A 21,620-nucleotide genomic window follows, 5' to 3' on the forward strand; every position below is an offset into this window, starting at 1 on the left:
TTGGGTGCAATTATGCTCCTTATTTTACAGATGGTGGGGTGAGGGCAGGGGGAAGAAGAACTCAAAGAGTTTATGGAGCTTACCCAGAGTCATAAAGCTTGTCTGAGCACCTCCTTCCCCTCCCCAGAGCCCATTCCTGGAGCCACTGTCCTCTACAGAGTAACATCCAGGCAGCCCTGCCTGGGAAGCTGTCCCCACCACAGTGCACAGGGGGAAGGCTCCAGCTCCCCGGACAAGGAACTGTGCTATGGCAGGGACTTCAGATTTTAGGCAGGTGGCTGGTGGGTGCAGTGACCAGGAAAGCCTTTGAGAGAAGCTGACATTTGGAAAGAGTCTTGAAGGACAGAGAAGTGTTGGAAGGCAGGAAATTTGGGTGTGTGGGGGAGGGGCAGGTGGGGACAGCAGGAGGAAAGTTGGGATGGAAGGAAGACCAGGCAGTTCCAGGAGGATCGTGTGGCTGAGAGTGGCCGGACTGTGAGAACCCAGCTTCGAAGGACAGCTAGGGTCATATGTGGGGCGCCTGGCCCTGGGTGTCTGGACCTTGTCTTCTCTGGGTGGCTACTGTCAGCATCCTGTGCACATGCTGGTTTACCCCTCTCCTGGGTCACCTGGGATGCCATCCAGGCCCTGTCTGGCCACTGTGACCAGCCTCCTCTGTGGCTGGGTCCTCTTCCCACAGTCCCCAGCGCTGGCCTGGCCTAGTGGGCTGGAGACTGCTGGGCACAGACCCCAAGAATAGACAGTCAGGGTCTTTCCAGAATGTCCTTTCTCTGTCCCCTCCAGTTACTTCCCAGGGGAGCCCAGAGCTTGGGCCAAGGCCCACCCCAGCCCCAAGCTTTCAGGGAGCCACACTGAATGATCCGTCCCTGGGTGCGGCTGTGTCCCATCCCCCTTGCCCTGGGGACCAGATTGTCAGAGGCTCAGAGAGTTTTAAGCTATTAATTCTCTTTTCTTGCATGCTTCTGATGCCTTGGTTTAATTTTTTTTTTTTTTTTGTAAAAGAGATAATCACCTAATTTCTTGGTTCTGCCTCACAGACCACCATGAGAGAAGAGAATCCTGGAATCCCACTGACCTCAGGGGGCCTCTGCTCCACACCTCCTAAAGCAGCCCTGAGGCTGGGATCTTAAGCCTTTAAAGTTCCCCTCAGTGATGGGAGCCTCACCGAGGACAACTGTAGTTGTCAAAAAATTCTTCTTAGATTGAATCAAAACCCTACTCCCTGGGATTTCAGTTTATGGACACTAGTTTTATCCTTTGGGACCATGAATTAAATCTAATTCCTAGCCTAAGCATGGTAGCTCACACCTGTAATCTCAGCACTTTGGGAGGCCAACGTGGGAAGATTGCTTGAGGCCAGGAGTTTGAGATCAACCTGGGCAATGTAGCAAGACCCCATCTCTACAGAAGTAAAAATTAGCTGGGCATGGTGGTGCACGCTTGTAGTCCCAGCTACTCAAGAAGCTGAGGCAGGAGGATCTGTTGAGTGCAGGAGTTCAAGGCTACAGTGAGCAGTGATTGTGCCACTGCATTGCAGCCTGGGTGACAGAGCAAGATCTTGTCTCTCCCTTCCCCACAAAATCGAATTCCTCTTTCTCATGATGCCTTTTATATACAATAACAAAAAGAATTGCCTTTCAAGGAGCACCTGCTGTGTGCCAGGTACTTTTCACACATCATCTCCAGTCCCCAGAATGACCATGCCCCATGGGTACCAGTGACGTTGGTGGACACAGGCTGATGCCTCCCACACCCCTTCCCTCCGCCCTACCTGGCAGCCCCTATATGGTTCCAGGGAAGGTGAGGCCATCTCCTGGCTCCAAGGGCTGCAGCAAGTGACCTAGGCCAAGCCAATCAGCACTGTTCTTCCCAGTCTGCAGTGATTGGCTCAGAGGTGGGCACATGACCTTGGTTGGTCCAATCAGAGAGACTCTCAGAACTTTGCTGGAACCAAGCTTCTTTGTATAGTAACTTGCAAGGCCCTAGAGCGAAGAGCTGGGGGCAGTTCTTGTGGGATCACGAGGCGAGTCAGCCTCAGGGGAAAGCTGAACCTTACAGAAGGCAAAGAGGAAGGATAGAAAAACTCAGCCCTTAAAACTCTTTGTGAGCTATTGGATCTCACCTGACGGCAGCCCTGCCTCTGAAACCTTCCATTTCATGAGTCAGTTAATATCCCTTATTGCTTAAGTTAACTTGAGTTGGATTTTCTGTCCTCTGCAACCCAAAGCATCCCTGTACTACTGTAAAGGAAACTGAAGCTCAGAGACGCTGATTAACTTGCCCAGGGTCACCCAGCTCTTAAGTGAGTGAGCTAGGATTTGGGCTCAAGGGGGGGATTTGGGAGGGGTTACAGCAATTGTGTTCTCCTCACGCCATCTCTTCTTTGGTCTGAAGGTCCCAGGTGCTCTTAGGACATGATTTTGGCCACCATCCCTCTCCTTTCCTTTGGACACTCTGATTTGCAAGCCCCTCTCTTCGACCACTTTTCGAGCTTTCCTTTCTTTGGTCCCTGTCATCCTTCCCAAATCCACAGTCTCTGGCCGCCTGAGTCATGTCCCCTAAACCTGACACAGTCAGGAGCCCTCCTGCCTCAGGAACCTCCTGTGGCTCCCCAGTGCCTGGGCAGTAAGTCCTCATTAACGTCGTTGCTACATTCTTGGAAACTGTGACTTTAGATAAAAAGACAAGGCATATAATGAAACCAATATTTTGTTCTCATCCTTATTATAATATATTATAATGAAACAACGTTATTTGAGGACCCGCTGTACGTCCTTTTGCTTAAAGTCGCAGTTTCCAAAAACCTATCCGCGACAGCATTAAGTGAGGGCTTCCTGGACAGTCATGCCTGACCTCCTTTGTGTGTGGAAAGCCTCACAAAATCTGAATCCTGCTCATCTTCCCAGCCTCACCTCCCAGTGGCCCCACTGGACTCCTGGCTGTCCCCAAACATGGTTCCTGATTTCACATCTTTGCTCAAGATGTTCCTTCTTGATCTTCCTATGGGAAGCTTGTATTTATCCTTCAGGGCCCGGGTCAAATGCCTCCTCCCCCGGGAAGCCTTTCCTGCCTTGTGGCAGAGGGGATTCTCTGCTCCCATAGCCTCTTGAGCTTCATACCGTTGGTCCTAACGCTTGGGACCTGGCTGCTGTCTTTCTGGTCTGGGACTTCCTGCAGGAGAGGGTCAGCTCTGTTCTCTGTGCAGCTCTTTTCTCACCTGTTGTGGTCATCTACGGCCCATTGCTGCTTGAAGCCTTGAGCACTTGTTGGCTGGGCAGGGCAATCCCTGGAGCCATTTGCAGGGCTGGCACTGACCTGGTGGGAGTGTCCTTTGTGGGGAATTGGCTGCAATCGGGCGACCTGGCTCCAGACCAGGTGAAATGGGCCAGAATTTCCTCCAGTGGCTGGGGCTGCAGAGGGGGAAGGAAAGGGTGACAAGGGGAAGGCAGAGGCTGGAGCTGAGCCTCATAGGTAAGGAGGAAGGTGTGGTCGGGTCTCACAGGTGGCATCTCCATCACTCAGACCAGAAACCTGAGTCATCCTTGACTCTGTTTTTCTCCCATCCCGCACCTTATGGTAAGGACCCCCTCTTGGCCAAGGGGACCAGAGAAACCTTAAAAACAGAGTCCTAGTTCATGAAGAGAAGGGAAGTCAGATATGCCTCGTTATGTCCCTTCCATTTTGGGGTTTAGGCACAACTAACCAGCATTCATGGTAAAATCGAGATCATAAGACAGACATAATAGGCTCTTTGTGGCAATAAGATACCAAGTTATAAGCAAGACCGAAAGCCATGGCAAGGAAGGGTTAAGTCAACCTGCAGGCCATTGATCTTGCTAAACAGGCCATAGCGTGACTGACTCTGATACAGCATCCTTATTTTTTTATTTTTTGAGATGGAGTCTTGCTCTGTTGCCCAGGCTGGAGTGCAGTGGCATGATCTCAGCTCACTGCAACCTCCGCCTCCCAGGTTCAAGCAATTCTTCTGCCTCAGCCTCCGGAGTAACTGGGATTACAGGCACCCACCACCACACGTGGCTAAATTTTTGTATTTTTCATAGAGACAGGTTTTCACCATGTTGGCCAGGCTGGTTTTGAACTCCTCACTTCAAGTGATTTGCTCACCTTGGCCTCCCAAAATGCCAAGATTGCAGGTGTGAACCATTGTGTCCAGCCTACAGCATCCTTATCTTAACTTAAACATTCCTTTCTGCTAACTCAAACTTTTTAGACAAAGTTTTCTTCCTTTCAGCAATTGTGGATTACAGAATCTCTGAATCCACCTATGACTTGTAAGCCCCCACTTCAAGATATTCTGTCTTTTTGGGCCAAATCAATGTATCACTTCCATGGATTGATTTATCTCTTTTCTTGTAACCCTGGCTTCCCTGAAATGTATAAAACCAAACCGTAATCCGACTGCCTCAGACACACTTTCTCAGGACTGCTTGCGACTGTGTGTCCCCGGGCTGTGGTCATTCATATTGGCTTAGAATAAACCTCTTTAAGATATTTGACAGAGTTTGGTTTTTCTGTTAACACTGTCAGCAAAACTATCTGCTCTACCTTCAAAATATACCCCAAACATAGGTAAGCCCAGATTCCTGCAACAGCCTCCTAATTGCCCTCTCTGCCTCTATCCTTGCCCTCCGAGTCAGGAGTGGTCCTTTAAAACTCTGAAATGGTTCATGTTCGTTCTTTACTCCATACCCTCCAGAGCTCTCCAGCTCACTGGACAGAAGATCCAAAGTCCTGATGTGTGTGTCAGACCCACAGGCTCCCCTCTACCTCTGTGACCTCTCTGCAGCCTCCTCTTGCCTCCTACACCCCTCTGCAGCCACACTGGCCTCCTCACCATCCCCTGAACATGCCATGATTTCTGCCCCAGGGCTTTTGCACTGGCTGTTCTCGCTTCATGAAATGCTCTTCTCCATATAGGCACGTGGCTCGCTCCCTCATTTATTTCTCTTCCTGCTTAACTCTTTTCCTTAACACTTACCACTGTCTAACTCATTATATGGTTCACTTCTTTGTCTTTGTCTCTCCCAATATACTGTAAACTCCGTGAAGGCAGCAAATTTTGTCCATTTTGTTTGCAGATGTGTCTCAAGAACCTAGAAAAGCACTTGGCACAGAATGGTGCTCAGTAGGCGCTGTTTGAAAGAAAGAAAGAAAGAATGAGTGAATGAATGAGTGAAACAGAACTTTAATGGATCATGAGGTCAGAAGCCAAGAGAACTTGCAGCAGGCCAGGAAATAGGGAAGGTAATGGACAGAGTGAGTCTGTGAGCAAGGAGAGGGTGTTGGTGGCCAACACCTCATTCACTCATTCATTCATTTACTCTCATTCACTTATTCATTCACTTAGCACATGGCTATTGAGCACTATTAAGGGTCAGGCCCTGTGTGGCACTGAGGGTATGCACCCAGGAGCATAGTCCCCGTTCCCAAGCAGCTCACATTCTAGTGGAGGACTCAGGACACCAGGCAGATGCTCACAACACCATGCGATCCTCTGTGATGGGGTGGCTCATGGTGCCACAGAGACACCCAGAAAAGGCTTCTTGCCTTGGGAGGTGGAGGAAGGCTCCCTGAGCATTCAGGCCTCAAGTAGAGACCTGAAGAACGAATCACTGTGAGCCAAGCAAGGGAGGTGTCACCAGGAGTGCACCAGACAGAGGAGCAGCCTGGGCAAGGACCCAGGGCAGGGAGACTGGGAAGGTCAGAAAAAAAAAAGAGTGGGGGCTAGTGGAGCTGGAGCTGGAGAGAAAGTGGGTGAGCTTGGGGAGGGGAAGACAGGGAGACAGGGAGAGGCGGGCAGGGGCAAATAGAGGGAGAGTGGGGAGACAGAAAGGAGAGAGGGAGGGAGTTGGAGGGGGAAGCAGAAAAGGGAGAGAGGGATATAGAAGGGAAGAGGGAGAGAACAGAGGAAAAATAGAGAGGGAAGGAGAGGGGGAGAGAGAGAGGAGGGAGGAGGAGAGAGATGAGAGAGAAGAAGGGAAGGAGGACAAAGGAGAGAGAGAAAAGGGAAGGAGAGTGCATTAGTCTGTTTTCACACTGCCATAAGGACATACCTGAGACTGGGTAATTTATAAAGAAAAGAGGTTTAATAGACTCACAGTTCCACAAGGGAGGGGAGGCCTCACAATCATGGTGGAAGGTGAAGGAGGAGCAAAGGCACGTCTTACATGGTGGCAGGCAAGACAGCCTGTGCAGGGGAACTGCCCTTTATAAAACCATCAGATCTTGTGAGACTTATTCACTATCTTGAGAACAGCATGGGGAAAACCTGCCCCTGTGATTCACTTACTTCCCACTGGGTCCTTCCCATGGCACTTGGGGATTATGGGGGCTATAATTCAAGATGAGATTTGGGTGGGGACACAGCCAAACCGTATCAGAGAGGAAGGGAGAAACTGAGAGGAAAGAAGAGAAGAAGGGAGGAAGTGGGGTAGGGAGAGAGAGAGAGAGAGAGAGAGAGACTGTTGGGCTGTGCAGCTCGGGTTGGGGGCCCTCACCCCTCTGTGCTGCCCTTCCCTTCTGTGTGATGGGGTATGATGCCAGCACTGCCCTCCCAGGGCTGCTGGGAAGCTCGAAGCAGGGATGCCTGGCATGTGCACAGGTGCTCCCCCGCTGTTAGCTGCGCTGATTCTAAGGAATTTGGATTTTCTCCTAGGGTAGAACCTTGAAGGGGTTTTGGAGAGAGGAGATGGCAATGTGGGGAATGGGCTCAAGGGGTCTGAGGGAGGAGGCACGGAGACCCCTTGGAGTCTGCCACTGGGCCCAGGTGAGTGAGGATGGTGGCCTGGCACTGGCCAGTGGTGGCTGTGGTGCTGGGGCCACATCGGTGGTCTTGGTGACTGGCTGGCCGTGGGAGTGAGACGGGGTGGGCACACCCTGGTTTGGGCAGCGGTTAGCTGAAAAGGCTGTTGGGTGGCTGTGTTTGTACCACCCAAGAGTGAGAAGGGACACCCCGAAGTCATTCCCACCATGCCCCTGCCTCAGGGCAGGCCTAGGACCCAGCCTAGTGGCCAGTGCTGGTCTGGTTTATAAAGGTCTCTGTGAGTTTATTCTTGCATGGCTACAAAGAAATAACTGAGACTGGGTACTTTATAAAGAAAAGAAGTTTAATTGGTTCACAGTTCTGCAGGCTGAACAGGAAGCATAGCAGCTTCTGCTTCTGGAGAGCCCTCAGAAAGCTTCCAATCATGGAGGAAGGCAAAGGAGGAGCAAGGCTTCTCATAGGGTGGGAGAAGGACGAGAGAGAGAGAGTGGGGAGGTGACACACACTTTTAAATAACCAGATCTCGTGAGAACTCACCCACTATCGTGAGGACAGCACCAAGAGGATGGCACTAAATCATTCATGAGAAATCCACCCCCATGATCCAGTCACCTCCCACCAGGCCCCACTTCCAACACTGAGGATTGCAATTTGACATGAGATTTGGGAGGGGACACAGATCCAAACCATATCTGTCTCCCCAGGCAGGCCCATGAACACTGGATGGAGAAACCTGGCAGAAGCTTGTAGACACTCTGAGAATTTGGGACCACCTGGGCAGATGCCCATCCAGGCCCACTCCATAACCAGAAGCAACCACTCTTACTCATCCTCAGGGACAGGAGATAAGGCCCATTTTTCCTGGGCTTCAACTCTCCCACCCTGGGCTTCCCCAGGAGACCCTCAGACCCACTGCCATCTGTGAGGTGTGTGGGGTGGGTGAGAGGAGGGGCCAGGGCACTGCCTTCCCCTTCTACAGGGAAGTGGGAAATGCAAGTTTTCCATACAATAATGGACAGGCCCATCTGCTTCCAGTTAGCAGCTCTGGGTGAGCCTAATTGGCAGATCAAACCATTTGATGTTCCATGTTAGATAAGTAGTTAGAGCAGCCCCAGTGGAGTCTGACACTTTTTGGATGGAGCCCAAGCCCTACATCCTACCACCGCAGGGCCTGGGGTGCTAATGTGAACCAGACCCTCGTGCACAGAAGCGGGAGGATATTCACAAGTGTCAAGAAGCTTTGAAGTGCCTGGGCAGATGCAGCCCTGCCTTCTTCCCCCTGGGCCGATGAAGAGGGGCGCGGGGGCTCCTGAAACTTAAGCTTGAACATTGAGGAGGAGGGAAGAGGCCTCGGAGGGTGGCTTCCTGACACCAGCTGTGGTTGGGGACACCCAGGAGCCCTCAGGTCCAGCCAAGGCAAAGAGAAGTGATGGTGGAGAAGTATTGAGCACAAAGTGGAAAGACCTCAGTACTTACTTCCCATACGACCTGCAGCGGGTCACACCACATGAAAGAATTGATGCTACGTGGCTTTGGGCAAGTGACTTCGTCTCTTAGAGACTCAGCTTTCCCACGTGTGAAATGGGGGAAAATAATCCTGCCTCACTCAAGGTGGATAGATTTGGTTTAGATCCCTGATTTGCTACTTACTGTTTTGGACAAAAATTTTTTTTTTTTTTGAGACAGGGTCTGGTTCTGTTAAGCATGCTGGAGTGCAGTGGCATGATCATGGCTCATTGCAGTCTCAGCCTCCTAGCTCAAGCGATCCTCCCACCTCAGCCTCCCAAGTAGCTGGGACCATAGGTGCACGACACCATGACTGACTAATTATTGGATTTTTTTTTAATAGAGATAGGGTTTTGCCACATTGCCCAGGCTAGGACAGAATACTTAACCTGTCGGTTAAGCAATTCATCTGTTACTAACCTTACCTGTAAAACAGGGTTAATACTTGGGTTGTCATAAGGATTAAGTGAGATAATACATGTCAAGTCCTCAATACTGTGCCTGGCCCAAGCACACACTAGATGGGTGCTAGCTATTGTATTAGTCAGTGTTTGATGAGTTGTGCTGTTGTGACAAACATCCCCTGAATCTCAATGGTTTACAGGAACAAAGATGGATTTCTCTCTTGTGTTACATAGCCACTGTGGGCTGGCTGTGGCTTTCTTCCTTGTGTCTTCCTTCCTGGGTCTGGGCTGAAGGAGCAGGCCTGTCTGAAATGTGCTATAGTCAGAGCAGAGGGAACAGAGTCACAGCAAAAGCTCACCTTGACTCTTAAAGCTTCTGCAGGGGGTGGCATATGTACCCATGCTCACATCTCACTGGCCAAAGCAAGTTACTTGATCTTAAGCCCAGTGTTGATGGGTGAGGGAGTTAAGTCCTCTCACAGGGAGGGCCCCCCGATGTGTGGAGGGTTCTGATGAACACAGGGGCCCACAGACAGGGAGGGTTATTATTCGAATGTTTAGTCAAGAGTTTGATTTGGATTGTGGCACAATGATGAGTTTCTCAAATGTTGTCATTAATGTCCCCACACTCGTTTGTGCTTTCTCCCTTCAGGCTCTGGTTTCCCAGGAGCTCAGGGCCCTCCCCGGGCCTGTCCGATCCCTGCTGCTGTAAGGAAAAGGCTCGCGTAGAATAATTCATAAAAGGTGAGTTAGGAGCCCTCAGGAGGAAACCTGGACACCACGCTTGACACACCAGCCTGGAAGGAGGAGAAATTTGCCAAGGTGGCTTTCCCAGTACCTGTGAGGGAGGCTGCCTGGATTGCTTACCCCAGACCCCTGGCCCAGGGCTGAGCCATCAACAGAGGCTCACTCTTTGACTGTGCTCTGAGCCATGTCTGCCCAAGCAGACATTCAGGAGTCGCCTCAAGACCTGCCTTTCTGGGGGTTCCTCAAGTGGACTTGTGGTCTGTAGCTCCTCTCCTAGTGACCTGGACACACAGGCTCCCGGGGAGGGGACATGTTTGCTGAACTCTGGGTTCTGGGCTGCACCATTCTCAGTCCTTTCTCCCAGCCCTCGGGGTTGCCGCCTGGTTGTGGTGCCAGCAGGTCCTTTGAACACAAGTTACAAAGCCCCTGAGAATGGGTGTGCCTCCCACCTTGCCCAAAACATCTCAAAGCCCAAGGAGGACCATGTGCATGGCTTTCTTATGATGACAAACTGAAGGTGTTTTACAAAGATAAAGAACAACCACTGCAATGGCAATGGGTGCCATTTATTGGGCGTTTCCTATGAAACAGGTACAGTGTTTAGCATTTTGCACACATCATCCCATTTAATCTTCCTAGCCACCCACTTGGGCATTGCTATTATCCCCATTTTCTAGATGGGAAAACTGAAGTGCAGGGGAGTTAAGTAAGTTGTCCTGGGCCATTCATTCAGTCATGGTTGGAGTTGAGACTGGGACTCAAGTCTGTCTGACTCTAAAGTGAAAATGGAAGTGGCTCTTCTAGTGGTTAAGGTGGGGATAGCACAGTGGCCTTTGTAACAATGCTGTGATAACATGGAATGTAACAGCAGTATCAATGACAACAGCCACCATTGAGACAGCTCTAAGTTCAGACAACAGGGTGGGAAGGTGTGAAGGAGGGCAAAGCTTGTATGTTAACACATTTCCTTCCTGTCATATGTAGATCTTGTGTTTAATCCTTATGACAACCTTCCAAGGTATAAAAAATTACGTTATTATGAAGCGACATATTTTCTGAAGAGGAGACTGAAGCCCAGAAATGTACAGTGCTGTGTCCAAGATCATAGAGCATATAGATGGCACAGCCAGGATTGGAACCTGGAGTGGTCACTTGGTGTTGGTGACAGTGGACAAGTGGTCATATGGTTGGCAGGATAGTGATGTAGGTCTGCAGTCCCCAACCTTTTTGGCACCAGGGACTCGTTTCATGGAAGACAATTTTTCCATGGACCAGAGTGGTGGGATAGTTTTGGGATGATTCAAGCACATTACATTTATTGTGCACTTTATTTCTGCTATTATTACATTGTAATATGTAATGAAATAATTATACAACTCACCATAATGTAGAATCAGTGGGAGTCTTGAGCTTGTTTTCCTGCAACTGGACAGTCCCATCTGGGGGTGATGGGAGACAGTGACAGATCATCAGGCATTAGATTTTCATAGTGAGCATACAACTTAGATCCCTCACATGCACAGTTCTCAACAGGGTTCGCGCTCCTATGAGAATCGAATGCTGCTGCTGATCTGACAGGAGGCAGAGCTCAGATGGTGATGATAGTGATGGGGAGTGGCTGTAAATACATATGAAGCCTCTCTCGATGGCTCACTTGCCACTCACCTCCTGCTGTACAGCCTGGTTTCTAACACGCCACAGACCGATACTGGGGACTGGGGACCCGTGATGGAGCTCACGGCTGTCCAACTGGGGTAAAGGAGGGTTGACTGAAACAGAGATTCCCCCAATGTGTAAGCACAGCAGAAGTTATTTCTCTGCTATGTAACAGTCTGGAGGTGGCAGGTGTGTAGTTGAGAACTGGTAAGCAACTGCCACCCTCTACACTTAGCATCCATCTCTGGATCCAAGGTGGCTGTTCCAGCTCCCGTCACCACATCTGCAGCCCAACTAGTGGGAGGGAGAGTGGGAAGAGGGGTACATGGCTATTTCTTTTCAGGCACGACTTGGAAGTGGCAGACATAATTTGCTCTCATATGTCCTTGGTCAGAATTCAGCCACTTGGCCACATCTTGCTACAAGGGAAGATGGGAATGTGGTATTTAGTGGGCATTGGGGGTGAACATTGTGATGCTCCACTCCAATACCCTTTGGGACTGAAGGACATCTTTTTCCAGCTGCTGGGAGGGCTGCTGGCTGACAGTCCTCAACCCTTTCCAGAAATGGCTCTTGGCCGGAGAGAGCTGCCCTACCCAAGGTTATGCTCCCTACCTGGGGGTAGCCTGCACACAGTGGCTTGATGGCATGGGAGTGTCACAACCTGCACAATTCTGAAGGGCCACCCGGTCTTCACAGGTCCTTGCGGGGTCAGCCAAGGCCTTATCTGAGACGGCATGAAGCCAGCATGTCCCTTTGTCCAATTCCATTTCTTTTCCTGCTCCTACACGTGTGTTGACCCCAAGGGCGTCCCCCGGCCCATCTGCCTGCTGATCTCCATCTCAGGGTCTGCTTGCAGGGCAAGCCAACCTGCAACAGCATTCCTATGCCCAGATAAGCTTGGGAGCTCTGAAGGCAGCAGGGTACAGTGACTGCTGATGGGCAAGAGCAGTCTCTGCTTCAGTCGTGGTGGTGGTCACTGGGGGATGTGAGAGAGTCCATAGCTGTGGGGAAGGTGCTGTTGAGGCTGGTTGTCATGGTGATGGTGGCCATGGCTGTGCTAGAGAGTGGGATGCTGTGGTGGTGTAATGGTGATGTTCATTCAACTGGGCTATGCTTACCTGCCTGCTGGACTCCACCCACTCCTGGCCTGCTCTTCACCTCATGAACGGGCTCCTGTAGGGGCTGTACTCTTTCCCTCTTTGACATTCCATCCGAACAGCTGCCAGCTGCCTTCTCACTCCTTAGACTCCCTAGTCCCTCCTTCTCCTAGCCAGCCTGTTGGCTGCCCTGGATAGACTCGTGTCTGCTGCCTCTACTCCCCAGTCCTAACTCAACCCCATCTCCTGCCATTCCAGCTCCATGTCCCTGACGACCGATAGCCATTTGGCTCGCCCTGGGGCAGATGCCCAGCCCATGCACAGTCTATCTGGGAAGCTTTCTGGCTTCAGTGTTAGCTACAGGGGGTCCTCTTTGTTCTCCAGTGCAACCCAAACTAGATCTGGCTCAGTGACGGTGGTGATGAGGGTGAAGAGGTGTTGATGGTATTGATGGTGTTAGTGGTGATGATGATGGTGATGGTGTTAGAGATCCTGATGATATTGGTAGTGATGGTGATGGTGGTGGTGGTGGTAGAGTGTTGGAATTGGTGTTGATAGATGATGATGGTGTTGCTGCTGTTTGTATTGAGGTGGTGATAGTGGCGGTGGTTATCATGTTGGAGATGGTGATGGTGGTGGTGATAATGATGTTGGTAGTGTTGATGGTAGTGGTAGTAGTGGTGTTGGTGATGGTGGTGGTGATAATGACGGTGGTAGTGGTGATGTTGGTCATGGCGATGGTGATGTGGTGGTGGTGGTAGAGTGTTGGTAGTGATGATGGTGGTGTTGTTTGTATTGAGGTGGTGATAGCGGTGGTGGTTATCATGTTGGAGATGGTGATGGTGGTGGTGATAATGATGTTGGTAGTGTTGATGGTAGTGGTAGTAGTGGTGTTGGTGATGGTGGTGGTGATAATGACGGTGGTAGTGGTGATGTTGGTCATGGCGATGGTGATGTGGTGGTGGTGGTAGAGTGTTGGTATTGGTGTTGGTAGTGATGATGGTGTTGTTGTTTGTATTGAGGTGGTGATAGCGGTGGTGGTTATCATGTTGGAGATGGTGATGGTGGTGTGATAATGATGGTGGTAGTGTTGATGGTAGTGGTAGTAGTGGTGTTGGTGATGGTGGTAATGATGGTGGTAGTGATGACGTTGGTAATGGTGATGGTGATGGTGATAATGATGGTGGTAGTGGTGATGTTGGTAATTGTGATGGTGATGGTGGTGGTGGTGATGTTGACAAAGATACTAATGCTGACCCTTTCCTTTCTTGCTGGATGCCTTCATTAAGCCTCCAGTTAGGGGCCAAAGGCTAAGGCTTCTTCTTTTGTCCTTTCTTATGCTGGCAACATACGGACTCTGCTCCTTGTCAGATTTGGGTCATTAGGGGATTCACCCACATTCTGGCTGGGCAGAGCAGCCTGTGGGATGGAGTGAAGTGGGGATGAAGTTTGGAGGCCAAGGCCCCTCACCATCACCCCCTTCTCTAGAAAAGATTGTGCAGGCCTGACCAAGCCCCTGTGTCCTTGTCACCCAGTCCTGAGGGGCAAGTTTGGGCTTGTGGTACGAGACAGCACTGGACAGGGAGTCAGGAGACTGTGCCTGTGTTCTGACTCCCTGAGTGTCAAGTCCCTTTGCTTCTTGGTGTCTCAGTTTCCCCACTTGCATAATGAAGAGGCTGGACAAGGGCTGAGGATTTAAGCTGTTTCTCCCAGTGGCACAAGCACTGCGGTGGGGCAAGAGTGAAGTGGACAAACCATGCCAGGCCCCCTGAGCAGCCTTGCCAGGCATCACCATCAGCTTGTCTGATGGGTTCTCTGACCTATGTAGTCTGATCACTGGGTATTGCATGAAAAAGCATGGATGGTCAGGTGTGGTAGGTTCCATTACAGCTAAGCGTGGCTCACAGGCTTCTCCCGTGTGTGTGTGTGTGTGTGTATGAGTGTGTGTGTGTGTGTCTACCTTCAAAAACATTTCACAGATCTGACCACTTTGCACCTCTTCCACCCTGACAGCCTTAGCCTGACTCTCCAGCTCATCACCCCTGGGTGCTAGGCAGCTCCTCAGTAGCCCCCATGCTTCTGTCCTTGGCCCTGTAAAATCTATTAACCACTTATATGGTTTGGATCTGTGTCCCCACCCAAATCTTATGTCAAATTGTAATCCCCAGTGTTGGAGGAGGGGCCTGGTGGGAGATGGTTGGGTCATGGGGGTGGAGTTCTTATGAGTGGTTTAGCACCATCTCCCCTTGGTACTGCATAGTGAGTGAGTTCTCACAAGATCTGATTGTTTAAAAGTATGTAGCACCTCCTCCATCTCTCTCTTTTGCTCCTACTCCAGCCATGTAAGACAAGGCTGTTTCCCCTTCACCTTCCGCCATGATTGTAAGTTTCCTGAGGCCTCCCCAGAAGCTGAGCAGAAGCCTCCATACTTCTTGTACAGCCTGCAGAAATGTAAGCCAATTAAACCTCTTTTCTTTGTAAATTACCCAGTCTTAGGCATTTCTTTATAGCTGTGTGAGAACAAACTAATACGAAACTTAATCTGCAATGCAAAAGTATTAAACGGATGAATACAACCACACAACTTTCAAAGTGCCCTTTAAAACCCAAGTCTGATTTTGCTACCTCTCTGCTCAAAATGGCTTCCCATTTCATCTGGGTAAAAGCCAGATTTGTCACAGGCCCTACCTGATCTCCAGGTAACCTCCTTGATCTCATCTACTTTCCCCTCTGTTCCAGCGGCACTGGCCTCCTTGCTGTTTCTCAGACACATGAACCATGGGCCTGCCTCAGGGCCTTTGAACAGGCCATTTCCTCTGCTAGAAGCACACTCACTTGGCTGGTTCCTCCACCTCCTTCAGGCCTCTGCTCAGCCATTCCCTTCTCAGTGACACCTTCCTGAGGCCCCCTGTGCATATCGTCACCCTCATTCCCTATCCTCCCTCCATACTCCACTTTACACCACAGCCCATGTCACCATCTGGCAGGATACGTGTTTGCTAGCTCATTGTGTTTATCTGTCCCCTATGCCCCTGCCAATAGAGGGCAGTTTTGTCTGTTTTATTCTCTGCTGTACCCTCAGCACTTGGGACAGAGCTTGGCATATAGTAGGTGCTCACTAAATACTTGTTCGATGAACTTCTGTGTTTTTTGTACCCCTGTTGCAGTCGGGCACTGATACTGCTGAACAAATTCAAGGACACAAACTCTTCCTGTCCTGTATGTAGTGGTGAGGAGCAGTGGGGAGGGCCTTGGACTTGAAGCTGGTGTCCAGGGTGTATCCTGCTGCAGCCACTTGGGGTGTTGTTATGTTGGGTAAGCTACTGCCCCTCCCTGGGCTTATCCTAGCTGTAAATGAGATAAGAATAATCCATCACTGCAGGGAGATGTCTCCAGGCTACTTAACACACAGTAGCTACTATGATCATGTGTCTTAGCTTCAGATGCTATAACAAAATATTATAAACTGAGTGGGTTATAAACAACAGGCCTTTATTTCTCACAGTTCTGGAGGCTGGAAGTCTGAGTTCAGGGTGCAAGCATAGTTGGGTCCTGGTGAGGGCCCTCCTCTGGTTGCAGATTGCTGACTTGTTGTATCCTAACATGGTGGAAAGAGGGTGAGAGAACGCTGTGGGGTCCCTTTTAGCAGGGCACGAATCCCAGCCGGGCTTGGTGGCTCATGCCTGTAATCCCAGCACTTTGGGAGGCTGAGGCAGGCAGATCACCTGAGGTCAGAAGTTTGAGACCAACCTGACCAACATGGAGAAACCCTGTCTCTACTAAAAATACAAAATTAGCCAGGTGTGGTGGCATGTGCCTGTAATCCCAGCTACTCAGGAGTCTGAGGCAGGAGAATTGCTTGAACCTGGGAGGTGGAGGTTGCGGTGAGCCGAGATTGTGCCATTGCACTCCAGCCTGGGCAACAAGAGCAAAACACTGTCTCAAAAAAAAAAAAAAGAAAAGAAAAGAAAAAAAAAAAAAGGGCCGGGCGTGGTGGCTCACACCTGTAATCCCAGCACTTTGGGAGGCCGACGTGAGCAGATCACGAGGTCAGGAGATGGAGAACATCCTGACTAACATGGTGAAACCCTGTCTCTACTAAAAATACAAAAAGTTAGCTGGGCATGGTGGTGGGCGCCTGTAGTCCCAGCTAATCGGGAGGCTGAGGGAGGAGAATGGCGTGAACCTGGGAGGCGGAGCTTGCAGTGAGCCAAGATTGCACCACTGCACTCCAGCCTGGGTGACAGAGCGATACTCAGTCTCAAAAAAAAAAAAAAAAAAAAAAAGAAGGGCACTAATCCCATTTGTAAGGGCTCCCTTCTTATGACCTAATCACCCCCAAAGACGCTGACTCTCAATACCATCACATTAGGGATTAGTATTTTAACAGATGCATTTTTGGGGGACATAAACATTCAGTCCATAGCATCATGACTACTATTATTGTGAATTCTTAACCCCAACGGTCCATGATATGTATGCATTAACAAAAGGGAGGCAGGAATAGGGGTTGGCCTAGAGTTGAACTTAGGAAACTGGTAGAGTCCCCAGGTCTCCTCTGCCTCCAGGCTCCCTAGATCCTCTTGATCTAAGAGGGGGAGCTTCTCAGACTCTTTAAGGGCTTATCTCAGCCACTTTTGCCAGGGATGTGAAAAGACGGCCCCTCCTCCGCTGGAAAGAGTAATTCTTAACCCAAGGGAAGGAAGGAGCCAGCCACGCGAGAGGCAAGAGCTCTGGATTGGGAACCAGAAGACCTGGATCGATTCTTAGCCAGGCTGTTGGCTCCAGCGACCTTGGGCCCATCACCCCTCCTCCCTGGGCCTCAGTCTCCCCATCTGGACCAGGTCATCTCTAAGCTAAGGCTGCTTCCCATCTGCATTCAGTCCAGCACAGCAGGACCTCAGCACCTCCCCATCCACCTGTGGCCTGGCCTTCCTCATCCCTCGTTCCGTTTGCTGTTTCTTGCCTCGGCCTCCCTATCTCTGTCCACAGCCCTTCTCACAGGGCGTCAGGTATGTGTACCTCGGTGTGGCTGAGAACAGGATTCCGGCAGCGGGCCTTCCTGTCCAGGGCAAGGCCTGGTGTGGGCAGGGGACCTGCGTCTCCCACCACCTCACCCCAGCCTGCCTGCCTCCTGGGCAGCTCCCCTAAATCAGTGCCCTGCCTGTCAAAACATGGAACACAGTCAAGATATGAACCAAAATGAGGAGCTGGAGAACAAGAACTCTATGAAATCGCTATGATCCTCTTCCCTGGGCCAACCAATGGACCCCGTCACTCCCTGCCTCTGGGCCTGTTTCCCCATCCACGCAAGGAGAGTGGTCCCTAACTTGGGCACAAATTTTCCCGGTGGTTCTGAAGACCAGCCTCATTCTAGTTCACTGGACTGGGGATGTCCCTGTGGCCCAGCTTGTTGTCAGGATAGCGGCCACAGCCCAGGTCCTTCTGGAAAGCTGATCTGAGAGCCAGGTGTGCGCTCTCTGCAGGGCACTTCCAGAAGCTGACAGCAGATGGTGCTGTTGGCCCCATTCCTGTGCAAAGGGAGGCCGAGCCGCTGCCAGGGGCTCCGTGCTTGGAAGTGCTGGGCAGGGCTTGAAGTCCCGTCTCTTCCAGGCCCAAGGCTGGACGCTTGGGTAGACACACACACACAAAAACACACGATGCAGAGACACGGAGGTGCATGCGTGCAGGCTGTTCCCTTCTATCCAGAGTGTGGTGCTAAATGCCAGCCCCGACTGTTAACTCACCCAGTGTGTGTTTCTGTGTCACCTCTACGACACGGGGTCTGCCAGGCTGCAGGTGTGGGAGAGAGGCAAGGGCCGAAAGCAGGGCGGTTTGTGTGGGTGAATGCAGGCACACAGGTGCTAGTGTCTGTGGTTCGTGTGTACGCAGTGCCCACGGAGACCCGTGTGTGCACGCGGGTGTGCGAGGGGGTGCGTGTTAAGCACCCCAACGCCGTGTCCCTCTGGGCGACTACTTGGCTGTGTGTGGGGAGATGTGTGCGTCTATGACTGTGCATACAGGCATCTGTGCTTGCGTGCACACGTGTGTTTGGTACGTGCGTGTGCTTGTGTGGTAATCACAACCTTTTGGCTGGGCTGATGGGACAGGAAGCAGGAGAAATGATGAATGGTTTGAGTAGTAGGGAGGGTGTGAGTAGACAGGCTGGAAAGACCAACCAACCTCTTTGTTAGGAGGGTGAAGGCTGAAGCAGGTGGACCCGGTGCGCAGAGACCCTGGCCCGGATCGGGGAGGGGCGCGCCAGTCCTCACGAGCTGCGGGGAGATGGCACTGCCACTCTCATCACGGGTTAAATGAGTGTCCTCGGCACCAGGCACTTGCTGGGCCCTTTCCACTCACACACACTCTCGTCTAACAACCCTTGACGTCCCCACAGTACAGAGGAGGAAACTGAGGCTGGGGGAGGTAGAGGAACTTGCCTGTGGTCAGTCAGCGAGGAGGTGGCGGAGCTGGGTGTTGAACCTAAGTCCAGCCCCAGGCCCTGTCAGCAAATCACCTTTGCCTCAAGCCAACCTGGCGGGAGGGAGAGACGTGGTGCTGGTGATCACCGGTGGGGAGAGGCAGGGGAGAGTGGCAAGGATGAGAGGAGGGAAGGGAGCCCGTGACTCCTGGGGCAGTGGAAAATCCCGGCTTGGGAGCTAAGTGCTCCCTCAGAGCATTGGCCTCTGCCCTTAGCTGTGGGGTCAGCCCCTCAGAGCCTCAGTTTCCCTATCTGCCAGGCAACGGGCTCGGCCCAGGCATGCTATGCCCTGACAGCATGCAAGAGACCTTGTTGGGCACTGCCCCTTCCCCATTAAACAAATGTTTATTGGGCATCTACTATGCGACACCGGGGGGTGCCATGGGGAACAGGACAGGCCAGCTCTCCACCCTCATGAAGCCCAAACTCCAGTGCACAAGCCCAAATTCCCACAATAAAGGGAAGCAGGGAAGCGCCAAGACTGAAGTAAGTGAGGTAAGTGCTGTGAAGAGTGGCCCGGGCGACTGGACAGACAGGGGCTGGGGCCGCTTGTGGCCAGGGAGGGAGGCTGTGGGGGAGGGGCAGCAGCAGCAGGTTCTGGGAAAGCATCTTCCGGACAGAGGGATGGGGAGGGGGCAGGAGCTGGGTGGGGCAGGGCCTCTCAGGATTTCATTCTCAGGGCAACAGGACGTCACCCAGAGAATTTAAGCAGGAGAGGACCTGATCTGATTCATGCTTGGAAGATCACCAGATGCAATGTGGAGAGTGCTCTATGGGGACCAATGACTGCAGAAGGGGACCAGGATGTGGCAGGGATTCTATAAAAAAGCCACCCTGAGCCAGTGCGTTTAGGGCACAGGGGGCCTGGGAAGCTGTGATTTGAACTCTGTACCGTTGAGCAAGCCCTCTCCCTGGTTTCTCCCTTCCCCTTGGCCCCACCCTAAAGCAGGCTCTTTCCCTGGCTTATTTTCTCATGCCTGGGGTGACTTATTTTACCACTGTGAAGCTTGGGAGTGAGGTCTCCAGGCATAGGCCCTCTATCCCAGCTCAGGGCTCGAATTCTAGCTGGTCTCTTATTGGCAGGATGACTTCAGTCAAGTTGCTTCTCTGAGAGCCTCAGTTTCCCCATCTGTAAAATGACGGTAATGATGCTTCTTAGAGCACCTGAGGGTAGTAGTGAGGATGAAACAGGATGGAGCAGGCGAGGGCTCTGTGCAGTGCCTGTCGCATCGTCAGAGCTGTTGTGATCTTGTTGATCACTAAGTGACCCATATGGCCTGGCACAAGTCACTGAAGTCTCTTAATGGCAGTTTTCTCCCTGTAGAATCCCTGAGACCTGGGAAAGCCTGTAACACATAGTAGGCGCTCAGGATACTTGTGTTGGGGAGTTGCTCCAGCCTACCCAGCCTTCTTTGGCTGGGAGGCAGGCACCAGTCCGTTCTGCAGAGAGGTGGCTTTGGGGGCAGGGGTATGGCCAGGAGGGGGTCAGGCTCACGTGAGGTCCCGTGGTCTCCTCCTCCATCTCCCTCAGCTCCCCCTCCACCTCCCTCAGCTCCCCCTCCACCTGCCTTCCCTCCAGCCCTCCCTCCACCCTACACTGTGCCCCAGGGAGTGGGCATTTGAAAGTCTCCCAGTGCCCCTTCCCTTCTCTGATTTGCATGTTTAGAATGTATCTGCAGACGCATCTCTCTAGCACGGGGCCCAGCCTTTCTGCCTCCCTCCCTTCCTGCCTGCGTCTCTGGGAGCTGAGCTATCTGCATGCACAAGAACCCAGAAAAGCAGGTCCACCCGGCCCCTCCTCTCCAGAACCTTCTGAGATGCCCCGTTCCTATCCCTGCTGCCTCAGCCCTGCCAGGACAACAATTCCATCTGGGGGGCATTGGGATTTCTTTTTGCACACCCCCATCTTGGTCTGCACCCGTGGGGGCTGTCTAGCTCAGCGGCTGCGGTGTGGCACTCTCAGATCACAGGCCTGACATTTCAGTGCTTGTGTCTCTGTGCCAGGCAGGCACCAGCCCGAGCAATCAATTCTCTCTGCATAATCGCTCAGCACCGTCCATAACATTTCATCAGCCCCCATTGGCCCTCTGGGCTCCTTCCTCTGGGCCTCATGCTGGGTTGCCCATGCCCTCTCTTCCGGGGCTGGGTGCTGTTTTTCCAAATCCTCGTGAGAGCTGCCCCCTGCCCCCCACTGCCATCCCCGCTGCACTCCCCATGAGGCTGGCAGGGCTGCCTCAGTTTCTGGTCACCTCCTCATTCCCGTGTCACCTGGCATCAGCCACATTAGGTTCCCTCTGGTTGCTCTAAAAGCAGAAGTCTTTCCCAGCTCAGGGCTTTTGTACATGCTGTGCCTGCCACCAGAACGCCTTCCTAGTAGCCCCAACATATTCTCTTCTTTGCCTAGCTCGCTTCCACTTAGTACTGGGGTCTCAGCTTAGCTGGTGCTTCCTCCAGGAAGTCCTCCTGGATTTCCCAGACTAGGCTAGGTTGTTCCACTTCACCCCTTTTTACAATCAACTCATCTCTTTGGCACCCCATCCCTCCTGTAGTGATTTATTTGACATCTGTCCTCCTCATTCCATTCGAGTAGGCCTTCTCTGTTTTCTTTACTTCTGTAGCTGTTGGGCTCATACAGTGATGCCCAATAAATGCTTAGTGAATTGAATGAATTATTGGATGAATGTTTGCTGAGTACAGCCACTCAAAGGCCTGATCTTTTGGCCATGACAATGTCCCTCCCCGCAATCATGAGGAAGAGAATGCGTCTGCTCCAGGCCTTCCTTTGTGTAATGAGGGTGGTGAGGCTGGGAGAGGAAGGAATGGTCGTGATGAGGGGAGGGGAAATAGGCTCTCTGAGGCCAGGGGCCAAGCCTGCTCCTCTGTCTCTCTTCTGTCTCTGATGTGTGATGGTGCTTGGGGGCTGTCGGCTGAGCAAAATGTAA

The sequence above is a fragment of the Pan troglodytes genome, chromosome 1 (assembly GCF_028858775.2).
Source record: "Pan troglodytes isolate AG18354 chromosome 1, NHGRI_mPanTro3-v2.0_pri, whole genome shotgun sequence".
NCBI classification, from domain to species: domain Eukaryota; kingdom Metazoa; phylum Chordata; class Mammalia; order Primates; family Hominidae; genus Pan; species Pan troglodytes.